The sequence below is a fragment of the Vombatus ursinus genome, unplaced genomic scaffold, assembly GCF_900497805.2.
Source record: "Vombatus ursinus unplaced genomic scaffold, bare-nosed wombat genome assembly UNPS02014863.1, whole genome shotgun sequence".
NCBI lineage: Eukaryota > Metazoa > Chordata > Mammalia > Diprotodontia > Vombatidae > Vombatus > Vombatus ursinus.
Window position 1 is genome coordinate 10,856,039 of NW_020954641.1, and position 13,917 is coordinate 10,869,955.

A 13,917-nucleotide genomic window follows, 5' to 3' on the forward strand; every position below is an offset into this window, starting at 1 on the left:
GAAGACTAGAACTTAGTGTTTAAAAACAGCACTCTAGACTTCTGGAGCCAAGATGGCAGAGTGAGGAAGGAACCCTGTGAAGCCCTCCCAAATTCCCCTTCAAACAACTAAAAAACTGCCTCAGAATTGATATAGGAGCATGGAAGCAGGAAAGGTCTGTCTCACTGGGGTGGGAGAAGGGGGAGATCCAAGAGCAGCAGCAGCAGCAGCCAGCCTCACAGCAGGGGGCCTCCAGCAGTGCTCCATAACTGGGACAATCCACCAGTGAGGCCTTGCCCTCCTGTAACCAGCAGCCCCCTACCCAAATAAGCATTCTAGGCAGCCAAGCAAGCCCCCTTCCCAAGCAACCCCAACCCCAGTTCAAGCTACTCGGGAGGCCTTGACCCTTTTGCTGACCAGTAGTGAAGCCCTGCCCTGGGGCTGGCCAACACGACCCCACCCCTGTGGCCTACCAGCAGAGAGAACCTGTTTTCATATCAACCCAACAATAGGACCCCACCCCTTGGGCAGACCAGCAACAAAATGACTCTTCCAGGGACAGCCACCAGAAAGACTCTGTTACCATAACAACCTGGCAGCAAAACCCCATCCCTCGAAACAGGCCAGCAGCTAAATCCCATACCCAGGGATGCCCAGAGGGAGGCCCCACTCCACCTCTCATTACAAGCCAGCAGGAAAACCTACTCTTCAGAGGAAGCAAGCAGCTAAGCCCTGAAACCCAGTGAAAGCCATCAGTAAGATCCAGAGCCTCAGAACAAAAAGCTTGAGACAGTGCAGGGCCAGAGCCCAATTCTCACATTAAAAACACCAAGTCACATAAAAAGACAGAAAAAAATAAGCAAAATACAAAAAAAAAGAGCTTGACTACAGAAAGTTACTATGGTGATAGGGAAGATCAAGGCATAAATTTAGAAGAGGACAATAGTGTCAAAATGTCAAAGAAAAATGCAATTTGGTCTCAGACCCAAAAAGAATTCCTAGAAGAACTTAAAAAGAATTTTTAAAAGCAAATTAGAGAAGTAGAAGAAAAATTCGGGAAAAAATTTGAGTAATGCAAAAGAATCATAAAAGAAAAGTGTCAATAACATGGGAAAAGATACACAAAAATTTACTGAGGAAAATAATTCCTTAAAAAACAGAATTGACCAAATGGAAAAGGAAGTACAAAAGCTCACTAAAGAAAATAATTCCTTAAAAATTAGAATTGAACAAGTAGAAACTAATTAACCCATGAGACATCAAGATATGATAAAACAAAATAAAAAATTTTTTAAAAATAGAAGAAAATGTGAAATTTCTCACTGGAAAAACAACTTACCTAGAAAATAGATCCAGGAAAGATAATATAAGAATTACTAGGCTACTTGAAAGCCATGATAAAAAAAAAAAACCTGGACAACATCTTTGAAGAAATTATCAAAGAAAACTGCCCTGATAGAACCAGAGGGCAAAATAGAAATTGAAAAAATCCACTGATCACTGCCTGAAAGAGATCCCAAAATGAAAACTCCCAGGAACATCATAGCCAAATTCCAGAGCTCACAGATCAAGGAGAAAGTATTGCAAGTAACCAAAAAGAAACAATTCAGATATCATGGAGGATTATACAGGATTTGGCAGCTTCCACATTAAAGGGCTTGGAATATGATATACCATAAGGCAAAGGAGTTAGGATTACAACTAAGAATCACCTACCCAGCAAAACTGAATATACTCTTTCATGGGAAAAAACAGATATTGAACAAAATAGAGGACTTTCAAGCATTTCTAATTAAAAAACCAGAGCTGAACAAAAAAATTAACCTCCAAATGTAAGACTCAGGGAAACATAAGAAGGTAAAAAAAAAGAAATGAGAAAGAGAAAACATAGGAAATTCAATAAGGTTAAATTGTTTATATTTCTATATGGTAAGATAATATTTATAACTCTTAACAACTTAATTACTGTAAGAGCAACTAGAAGGAGTAAATGTAGACAGAGAGCATGGATATAAGGTGACTTTGATGGAATGATACCAAAAAAAAAAAATAAAGGAGTAAGAAATAAAATTGCACTGGAAGAAAGAAGGGAGAGATTTAATGAGGTAAATTCTCCCACATGAAAGAGGCATGGAAGAGCTATTATAATGGAGGAAGATGGGGGTTGGTGGGTAAAGCTTAAACCTTACTCTCATCAAAATTGGCTCAAAGAGGTAATAACATACACACTCAATTGAATATAGAAATCTATCTTACCCTATAAGGAAGTAAAAAGTGATGGGGAATAATACAAGGGGAAAGGGTGACTAGTAAAAGGGAGAGTATATTGGAGAAGGTAGTGATCAGAAGGAAAACACTTTTTAGGAGGGAAATGTTGGGTTGTAAGGGAGAGAAGAGAATAAACAGGGTTGGTTCAATATTAGGAAAATTATTAGCATAATTGACCATATCAATAACAAAACCAACATAAATCAGATGATTAAAATGATAAGGAATATTTATCTAAAGCCATCAGTAAGCTTTATCTGTAATGGAGATAAGCTAGAAGCCTTCCCAATGCAATTAGGGGTGAAGCAAGGATGGCCATTATCACCTCTATTATTTAATAGTGTACTGGAAATGTTAGCTATAGCAATAAGAGAAGAAAAAAATTAAAGGAATAGGCAATGAGGAAACAAAACTATTACTCTTTGCAAATGATTTGATGTTATACTTAGAAAATACTAGAGAATCAACTAAAAAACTCCTTGAAATTATTAACAACTTTAGCAAAGTTGCAGCATACAAAATAAACCCACATAAATCATCAGCATTTCTATATATTACCAACAAAGCCTAGCAGCAAGAGGTAGAAAGAAAAATTCATTCATTTAAAGTAACTATAGGGAATATAACATACTTGGGTATCTACCTGCCAAGACAAACCGGGAACTATACAAATGCAACTACAAAACACTTTTCACACAAATAAAGTCAGATCTAAACAATTTGAAAAATATTAATTGCTCATGGGTAGGCTGAGCCAGTATAATAAAAATGACAACTCTACCTAAATTAATCTATTTATTCAGTGCTGTATCAATCAAGCTATCAAAAATTACTTTATAGACCTAAAAAAAATAATAACAAAATTCATCTGGAAGAACAAAAGCTCAAGGATATGAAGGAAATCAATAAAAATAAATGCAAAAGAAGGTAGTCTAGCCATACCAGATGTCAAACTGTATTATAAAGTGGTAATTATCTTTTTTTTTGCCTTTTTTTTTTGGTGAGGCAATTGGGGTTAAGTGACTTGCCTAGGGTCACATAGCCAGTAAGTGTTAAGTGTCTGAGGCTAGATTTGAACTCAGGTCCTCCTGACTCCAAGGCCAGAGCTCTATTCACTGTGCCACCTAGCTGCCTCTAAAGTGGTAATTATCAAAACAATCAGTTACTGGCTAAGAAACAGAGTGGTGGGTCAGTGGAATAGGTTAGGCATAAATTATATTATAGTAAACCATCATAGTAATTTAGTATATGATAAACATAAAGATCTAAGTTTTTGGAACAAAAACTCATTATTTGACAAAAACTTCTAGGAAAATGATATGGCATGAATGAGATATAGATCAACATCTCACACACATACCAAGATAAGGTCAAAATGGGTACATATTTGCACATAAAGGTGATACCATGAGCAAATTAAGAGAGTATGGAATAGTTCATCTGTCAGGTTTATGGATAAGAGAAGAATTTAGGACCAAAGAAGACATAGAGAGCACTACACAATGTAAAATAGATAATTTTGATTATATAAAATTAAGAAGTTTTTGCACAAATAAAACCAATATAACCAAAAATTAAAAGGAAAGCAGAAAACTGGGGAAATTTTTTTTTTGCAACAAGTGTATCTGATAAAGGCCTCATCTCTCAAATATATAGAGAACTGAGTCAAATTTGTAAAATTATGAATCATTCCCCAATTGATAAATGCTCAAAGGATATGAATAGGCAGTTTTCAGACAAAGAAACCAAAACTATCTATAGTCCTATGGAAAAATGCTCTAAATCACTATTGATTAGAGAAATGCAAATTAAAACAATTCTGAGGTACCACCTCACACCTATCAGAATGGCTAATATGACCAAAAAAGGAAAATGTTGGATATTGGAGGGAATGTGGGAAAACTGGGACACTAATGCACTCTTGGTGGAGTTGTGACGTGATCCAACCATTCTGGAGAACAATTTGGAACTATTCCCAAAGGGCTATAAAATTGTGCATGCCCTTTAATCTAGCAATACCACTGCTAGGCCTATATCCCATAGACAACCAAGAAAAGGGGAAAGGACCTATTTGTACAAAAAATATTTATAGTAGCTCTTTTCGTGGTGGCTAAGAATTGGAAATCAAAGAGATACCTATCAATTGGGGAATGGCTAAACAAGCTGTGATATATTTGGAATATTATTGTGCTATAAGAAATGACAAACAGGATGCTCTCAGAAAAACCTGGAAAGATTTACATGACCTGATGCTGAGTAAAGTGAGCAGAACCAGGAGAACATTGTACACAGTAACATCAATATTGTTTGATGAAGAACTGTGAGTGACTTAGCTTTTCTCAGCAATGCCATGATCTAAGACAATCTCAAAGGACTAATGATGAAGCTTACTATCTGCCTCCAGAGAAAGAACTGAATTGATTGAATATACACTGAAGCATGCTATTTTTAACTTTCTTTTATTTTTTCTTTTATTCGAGTCTTCTCATACAAAATGACTAATATGCAAATGTTCTACATAGTCACACATGTATAACTTATATCTGATTGCTTACCATCTCAGAAAGTGGGGAGGGGAAAGTGGGATAGAATTTGGAACTCAAAACTTTAAATACAAACATTAAAAAATTTGAAAAAAAAAACAGTACCCTAAGCCACCAAATCTCCAAAATAAATAAAGTGGGAAAATGACTATAAAAGCATAACTTTTTTATTAAAAATAACAATTTATGGAATAAAACAAACACTTCCATAACAGAGTATGATAAAAAAGATGATTGCACATGAAACTGCAAATTTATTATATACAGCTTGCTATTCTTTTTAAATATATAATAAAGTTATCATGTAATTTTTTTCCTTTTTTTTTTGCTCCCCCCCCCAGAGATGGCTACCATTAGACACAAATAGGTATATATGTAAAATTATTTTTTACTTATTTCTATTTATTCATTCTTTCTCTGGATGCAGATAGTGTCTTTCTTCATGTGTCTAAGCATAACTATTTTTAAAAAATCACCTAGTATGTGGTAGAGTAGAAAGAATCCTGTACTGGGAGAGGTTGAGACTGTGCCACTGACAAGTTGTATGACCTTTAGCTAGTCACTTTCTCCCTCTGACCCACAGTTTCCTCATCGGCAAAGTGACAACATTACATTAGATGACCTCTCAGAACCCTTCCAGGACAAACAGAGGTAATGTGGTATAGGAAAAAGAGTACTAGATTTGAATTTAGAGGATCTGGGTTCAAATCCTCATTCTGTCACTGCCTGTGTGACCCTAGGCTAGTTGCTGTTCCTCCCTCAGCCTTAGTCTTCCAAGTTTGCACTCCTTTGACTCTGTGACTGGCTGGACACTCATAGCCATTGTTCTTTAAAATAACTAGTTCTGGGCTACTCTTGTCCTTTAATAGGAAAAACAGCCTGGACAGCACAAACAGGGCATCTCTCACATCTAAGTAGGTAGGAGAAGCCCATAGCTACCAGCCTTCATTTTATCCTCATTGCTTGTTGAGCTGATTATGTGATTATATTTCTTGATTATATGTCAATCTGATTATGTGAAGGTAGGAGAAGAGAAATGTGTATCTTTCAGGTTTCTCCTTCCCACACAGCTGTGTCCCTTTTCACGTACCTTTCTATTATCAGTTGTGTGGAATGATCTTTCTTGTATACACATATCTGGCCATGCCATTCCTCTACTCAAAAATCTTCAGTCTCTCCACTGCCTATTAAATAAAATTCATGTTTCTCTGCTTGACATTCAAAGCCCTTCACAATCTTGTACAACTTCACCTTTCTCCCTTCTTCTAAGATTTAGCCAAACTGAACAATTCTCTGCCCTGAGACTTGGCCTTCAAAATCTCATACCTTTGTGCCTTTGCTAAGGTAAATCCTTATACCTGAAATCAAATTTGGTAAACAAACTCCTACTATGAAGTTCCTTTTACATGCCAAGCATTTTGGGAAGCACTGTGGAGGCAAAGAAAGGAACACACACACACACACAATGAGCAAATGAGTGCAAATGACTACATACAAATGAGATATACTGGGTAAATTGGAAATAATCTCAAAGTGAAGGCGCTCAAAGAGGACTAGGGAAGTTTTCTTGCAGAAGTTGGGACTTTAGGTGAAATTTTAAGGAAGCTAGGAGGTAGAGATGAGAAAGAAAAGAGTTCCAGGCCTGGGATGATAGCCAGTCAGCCAATAAACCTTCGTTCAGTGCCTGCTATGTGTTAGGCATTGTGCTAAGCACTATTGATACAAGATGAGGCAAAAGTGCCTGCCCAGTGAAATTGTACAGAGTAGGAAGATGGCATGTCTTGCACAAGTAACAACAAAATAGCAGATCACTGAATCCAAAGCAGAGGAATAAGGTGTTAAGAAAAGTAGGAAAGCAGGAAGGGGCCAGCCGTCAGCTAAGTGGCAGAGTGGATAGAATGCCAGGCCTCAAGTCAGGAAGACTCTTTCCTGAGTTCAGATCTGGGCTTCAGACACTTACCAGCTGTGTGAGCTTGGGTAAGTTACTTAACCTTGTTTGCCTCCATTTCCTCATCTGTAAAACAAGTTGGAGAAGAATATGGCAGACCACTGTAGTATCTTTGCCAAGAAAAACCCAAATGGGATCATAAGGAATCAGATACAACTGTAACCACTGAATAATAACAGGAAGAGGCCAGGTTACAAAAGGCTTTAAAAACCAAAGAGAAGACTTTATAAATGCCCCCCTTCCTCATCTTCCCCTCTAACTCCTACCAGTCCTTTAGACTAGAGCACTCAAAAGGCTTCCCTGACTCTCAACTTCCCCCTCATTATCAACTTTCTTCCTTCTCTTATTTCCAGTAACATTTTGTTCTACTTATGGGCTCCTTATGTAAAATGATGTATCATAGTATTCTGTGTAGAGATCTTATACCAGACAGTAAATTTCCCAGGAGCACAGATCTTGTCTTATTGAAAATTTGTGTACCTTCAGTAGCTAGAACTATGATCTGTACATGCTATGCACTTTGTAAATATTTGCTATTATTTAACTGTGTTGTGTTGCACTGAATTATATGGTACCTTGCGGAAGGAAAAAACAATAGGCTAGGATTTGGAAGCCCTGTCATTTACTAGTTCTGGCCTTTGGCAAAAAAAAAATTGTTTCACCTCAGTTCTCTCATTTGTAAAATGAGGCAATAAAATCCTTCCCTCTCAACATTAGATCTACTCTTCTCCTAAATAAATGAGGGTGAGAGATAGAATCCTTTATAACTCAGTCAGAAATGCTTGGGTTACCATTAGGAAAAGTTAATAGTTTGATGTGACCAAGAGGTTTGGGGGCAACTGATATCCCTTCACCCGCCAAGGTTTATAGTCTGTCTCTTAGTGGTTTCCCTATTCCAACCACAAAGGTGATAAAAACACATTTAGCAATTCTAGGAATGAGAAAGTACTTGAAATCTTATAGCTAGACAGGAATTGGGTTCAAATTGTGGCTTTCCTTGACTTGAAGGCCATTTTTCTGTGAGTGAAGGACAGAAGGGAAGGGAAGGACAAGTGGAAAGAACTGGATATATGAGCCTTTACATATAAGCTGTTCCTACAGGAAAAATCCCAGCTATCCCCTCTCACAGTGTTGTCCATTCCAAGTCCCTTCACTGGTTTTTGAGTGACTCTGATTTGTTGGGTTTGGGGTTTTTTTATTTTGTTTTGTTTTTGTTCTTCTTCCCTTGTTTTCTCTGAATTTACCTCATTTTCCAATGCTTGCTGCCCTTGGCCAGAAATCAGTTAGTTTCCAGGTGGAATTGCTCTCCTAATTTAGTGTGGTCTGAACTAATGGAAACTCAGGAAGTCCTGGAAGGCCTAAACGAGCCCCATTCTCAGGAGGTTTCCCACACGGTTTGGATGCCTTTCAGTCTGAGCCTCTGAAGCCGGCTCACCATGAGCTCCCTCCCGCTCTTCCCATCAAGGCCCCGAGCTGTAAATAAAGGTGGTGGGTGGGAGAAGCATAAAGTCAAGCGTTTTTGGCCCACATCAGACTGATGCTATACAAAGTAAAAAAAGCCAAGCAACTTCATGATCGTTCACAAAATGCAGGTGTTGTAATGATTTTACCAAACTTGTCGGGGGCTGACATTTTGATGAACAGCTTCTGAGCACTCCTGATAATTTCCTCTTTGGAGGGGATAGGCAAGCAGGTAATATGTCAAATCTCCCTTTGTTGGCCCAAAGTACACTAATGGAAGGATGTGAAACAGGTGAAGCACATTAACTTTTTAACCTGCTAACACGGGTTTTTTTCATTAAGCATTAGACACTCAGACAGGAAATGTACCCTGGCAGAAAGTAGACAAGCGAAGGGTGAGGGAAAGGGGCTGGATGTTGGCCCAGTTCAGGAGTACACTTATAAGCCAGCTGGGTCAGCTTTACATCAGATGGTTTTAGACAAAAGACAGGTCAAGGCTTTGAATTCTTGGTACTGAGGGATACAGGGGGTTGTAAATGGAGGCCCTTCCTTCCTTGGCTTTCATTAATAATGATGGCTGACATTTATATGGTTCTTGATGGTTACAGAGTACTCTACACCCATTATCTCATTTGAACCCCAGAAGGACCCTGTGAGGTAGGTAGTGCAAGGATTCCAATCCCTATTTTATAGGGATTAAACAAGGGGTGCCAAGAGGCAAACAAAGCATATGCAGAAAAAGTACTGGACTAGACTCAGGAAAACTTGAATTCTAATTCAGTTCTACAACTAACTAGTTAGTTATTTTCTGTACACAATATTCATTGACTTGCACAAGGTATTTGATACTGTCAATCATGAGAACTTGTGGAAGATCATGAGAAAATTTGGTTGCCCAGAGAAGTTCATCAGCATCATGATGGAATGCTTGTACACATTCCAGATAAAGGACAATACTGTCAAGCTTTCCAGTAACCAATGGAATGAAATAGGACTGTGTACATGCTCCCATGCTTTTAAGTATGATGTTTTCCTCAATGTTGTCAGAAGCCTTCAATGAGGATGAAAACAGCATCAAGGTCAGCTACCTTACTGATGATATATTATTAACTTGAAAAGACTACAAACGAAGACTAAAGTGGAGGGAGAGTTGGTGCATAACTTTTTGTTCACCAATGATTATGAACTCAATACAGCCTCAGAGGCTGAGATGCAACAGTGTATGGATTGATACTCTGTCACTTATGCTAATTTTGGTCTGACAATCAATACCAAGAAAACAGAGTTTCTTCACGAGCCAGCACCACACTGTCTGTATGTGGAATCATTGATTACAGCAAATGTAGAAATTTTGAATGCTGTGGATAAGTTCACTTACCTTGGCAATAAACTTTCCAGGGATGTCCACAGAGATGATGAGGCTGACCCATGCATTGCCAGAGTTAGCTCAGAATTTGGGAGGTTCTGAAAGAAAGTGTGGGAGAAAAGGCGTATCAGGCTACATACCAAACTGAAGGTCTATGGAGCCATTGTGCTGACCTCTTTCTTGTATGCTTGTGAAACCTGGACAATCTACCAGTGCCATGCCAGAAAACTGAACTGCTTCCATTTGAATTGTGTTAGGAATATTCTAAAGATTACCTGGCAATATGAAGTACCAGACACTGAGGTCCTCTCTCAAGCCGAACTGCCAAGTATTCAAACGCTATTGCAGAGAGTGCAACTCCCACGGGCTGGCCATGTAGTCCAAATCCCAAATGTATGTTTACCTAAAAGACAGACAACTCACATAAGAGAAGTGCTCACATGGAGGTCAGAAGAAGCGGGACAAGAACACTCCCAAGGTCTCTAAAGAACTTTAGTGGGGGCAGCTAGGTGGCACAGTAGGGGGCCTGAGTTCAAATCTGACCTCAGACCAAACACTTGACACTTACTAGCTGTGTGACCCTGGGCAAGTCACTTAACCTCCATTGCCCCCCCACAAAAAGAACTTTCGTACCAGTTGTGAGACGTGAAAGATGATGACATAGAACTTCTTAGCATGGCATGCCTGCATTAAAGAAGGCGCTGTGCTCTATGAGCAAAGCAGAATCACAGTAGCACAAAGGAAACATGAGATGCACAAATTTAGAGACATCTCCATCCAAAATTTCAAACAGACTATTGTTTGTTTTTGTGCTGACCTGTGGTAGAGCCTTCTGAACTCAAATGAGACTAGTCAACCACAGACAAACACACTGTACCTTGACCCCAACATCATGATATTGGTCCTTTTCGGGGATGAAGGACAAATAACAACAATATTTGTAACCAAATAATTTGACCTCTCTGGACTTCATTTTCTTCTTTTTTAAGAAAAATAGGGTGGGGCCCATTTGGGGAATGGACAAATAAATTATAATACATTAATGCAAGGGAATACTGTTGTGCCATGAGAAATGACAAAAAGGCTATTTCAGAATAATCTGGGAAGACTTCTGTCAACTGGTGCAGAGTAAAGTGATCATAACCAGGAAAGCAATTTATACAATAACAACCACATTGTAAATACAACTTTAAAAAGACTTTAAGAACTCTTAGCAACACAATGACCAATCATATTTCCAGAGGATTTTTGATAAAGCATGCCACCGACCTCTAGACAGAAAAGTGATAGGCTCAGGGTATAGAATGAGACATGCTTTTTTTGGACATGGGCAAATTGGTATTTATTTTGCTTAATTTTCCTCTCTGTTGCAAAGGAAAATCTCTGTTGCAAAGATTTTCTTTTTCTTTTCAGTGCATGCGGGAGGTGGGAGAGAGAAATAGATTTTTGCTCACTGAAAAAAAAGTAAAATTTTCAAAAATGAGATGGGGTAAGGCAGGGGATTCTATCATTCTTTGCATCTCTAAATTCTATGATTCCATGATTTACCCAAGGCCATAAAACAAGCAAGTGGTAAATCTAGGATTAAAACTGGCCTTCTGATTTAAAATCCAGTGCCTTTTCCAGTAGGCCATGCAGTTTCTCTGAGTTTTCAAGGCTCGCTATTTATACAGATGAGATTTACTAGATAAATTCTCAACCACTGACTCCAATCTACCAACCTTATGTGGATATTTACCATCTCAGGGTTGTTTGCTAGATCTTATTATTGATCACTGGGGTTCATAAATGGCTATCTAGTTCCATTTCTCTTGACTAAAACTGAGGATGCTATTATTGATCTTCAGTACTTCAAAAATCTGATTTTGTTCTTTTGATGATTTATTTAGATAGCAACCTGTCTCCAGCTTGGGAGATGTCTTTTGAGAGTGGCTATGGCTCCCAGATATATCACCTAGAGCACACCTAAGGATGTGTCTCTCCAAATTTATGTAGTCTAGTTCATGGTCAACAAAGAACATAGAGTCCATCACTGGGTCTGTTCTTTTTTTTAAAAAGCTTTATTATAACCTTTGTTTTTATTCGACAGTCATATCCTAATATATACTGCTGACAACTAAATTATCTTTTGTAACAAAGAAAAACATTTCAGTAAAAGCAACAAGTACAATGATCTCATCTCTCAACATATACTATATTTCACACCCATAGTATCCCACCCCTCTGCCAAGGTATGTTTAATCAGCATTTTTCTGGGACCAAGATTGGCCATCAGAGGGGATGAGAAAAAAAAAAACATTTCTATAGCACCTCCTTTATTCCAAGCACTCTGCTAAGAACTTTACAAATATTATCTAATTTGATTCTCACAACAACTATGTGAGGTAGATGCTATTCTTATACCCATTTTATAGTTGAAGAAACTGTAGCAAACAGAAGTTAAGTGACTTGCCCAGGGTCATGCAGATAATAAATGTCTAAGGCTGGATTTGAACCCAAATCTTCCTGACTTCAAGCTCAGCACTCTTTCCATTGTACCACCTAGTGGCCTCTATTGATCATTTTGACTGCTTTTCAGTTGTTTTCATTTGTGTTAGAGTAATCAACACACACACATACATGCATATATGTATATTCATGTATAGATAAATACCTATATCTTATCTATCTACCTACCTACCTATCCTTCTAGGCTCTATTTCCTTTGTTCATCAATTCACACAAATGTTCCCTTATTTCTCTGAACCTCTCTCTCTCAGATTCATCATCTCGTATGGTGCAATAATTGTCTAGTATGTTAATATTCCAGTTTCTTTAGCTCTTTCTCACCTGATTGATACCCACTTTGCATTTTCTGTTGTTATCACGAATAGTGCCTTTATGCCTTTTCTGTCTTTGATTCCTTGGGACATATGGCCAGAAATGGGTTCACTGGGACAAAGAACATGAAGAACTTAATTTTGATAATAAGAGTACCTACCTTACAGGGTTACTGTGAAGATCAAATGACACAATGTATGTAAATGCTTAGTAAATTTTAAAGAGTTGTATACATGTGAGTTATTATCTGCCAAAACTTTATTTTAAAGATTGAAATTTTATTGTATATACAAGGTCACTTTCCTCTAATAAAGTCTTTTAAACATTTACTTAAAATTAAAATTCCCTCAAGCCATTTCTACAAGTGATATGCACAGATCCTTACCTATGACTCAAATATGCAGTCATAAAGAAGAGAAATTGGACAATTTCCCACATGTGGTAAAAGAAAAATGTCTGGTGACCATGTATACATGGGAGTATATGCTGAGACTACTGTGTCCTAGATTGCATTCCAAGGCCAATAACATGTAATTAAAGGTTACAATTCCAATAGCCCATATTATTTTTTTCAACTGTAGTCCTTACAGAGCATCTGACTGAAACACTATGCAGTATGTTCCGGTATGAAATTTTACTCACCCTGGAAATTCTGAAATCTGAGAAAGATCAGAAGTTGGATTTTTCTTCACCTGGGCTTTGGAAAATGAAAGGTAAGTAGAGCTAGTCATAAGTTTTGACCCACAGGGACAGGGTAATAATGTAGATTACCAGTGGAACCATTTATTTTGGTTGAAGAGAAAAAAAATGCTTCTTCATAAATAATCTATTTAATCAAGTCTGGAACTAGAATCCTGGTCTCCTGCTTCCCAATGCAGTGTTCTTTCTATTATACATTTCTTTATAAATAATCCTTCATTTCTGAGAAACCTGAGACATGGAATGCACTGAGTAGTAGATAGGGTCAAGATGCAGACTATGTTTTTATTAAATGTTTGACTGCTTTATGTGCTATTATAATTGACTGAGCAGTGGGGTTCAAGAGCTTGATCCTACTTCTACTTTCCCCATGTCTCCACTGTTTCAAGTAATTTAAATGAGGTAATATAACTCACTTAACCTCTTTTAATGGAGACTCCCAGCACTTTAACATCACCACATGTTGCTCTGCATAGTTCTTCTTAAGGTGGTGCAGTGAAAAAAAAAAAGCATTGAACTTGTCTTCACATTCATGTCATGGATCCACCAATTACTAGCTATGAGACTGTAAGCCAGTTATTTAATTTCTCTGAGCCTCAGTTTCTTCATGTGTAATATAGGAATAATTACAGCTGTGCTGCCTATCTCACCTTATAGGGTTGTTTTGAAAGGAGATTTGTAAGCAGAGAAATGCCATGTAGATGCCAACCACTCTTTTTTGTGTCTGGTCAATCAAATCTATTAGAAATGCTAATCAATCATAACAAAATTAGAAAATAGTATTCAAGCATTTGTTTGGAGAGCAATTGTCTGAACAGAAATATTTCTCTAAT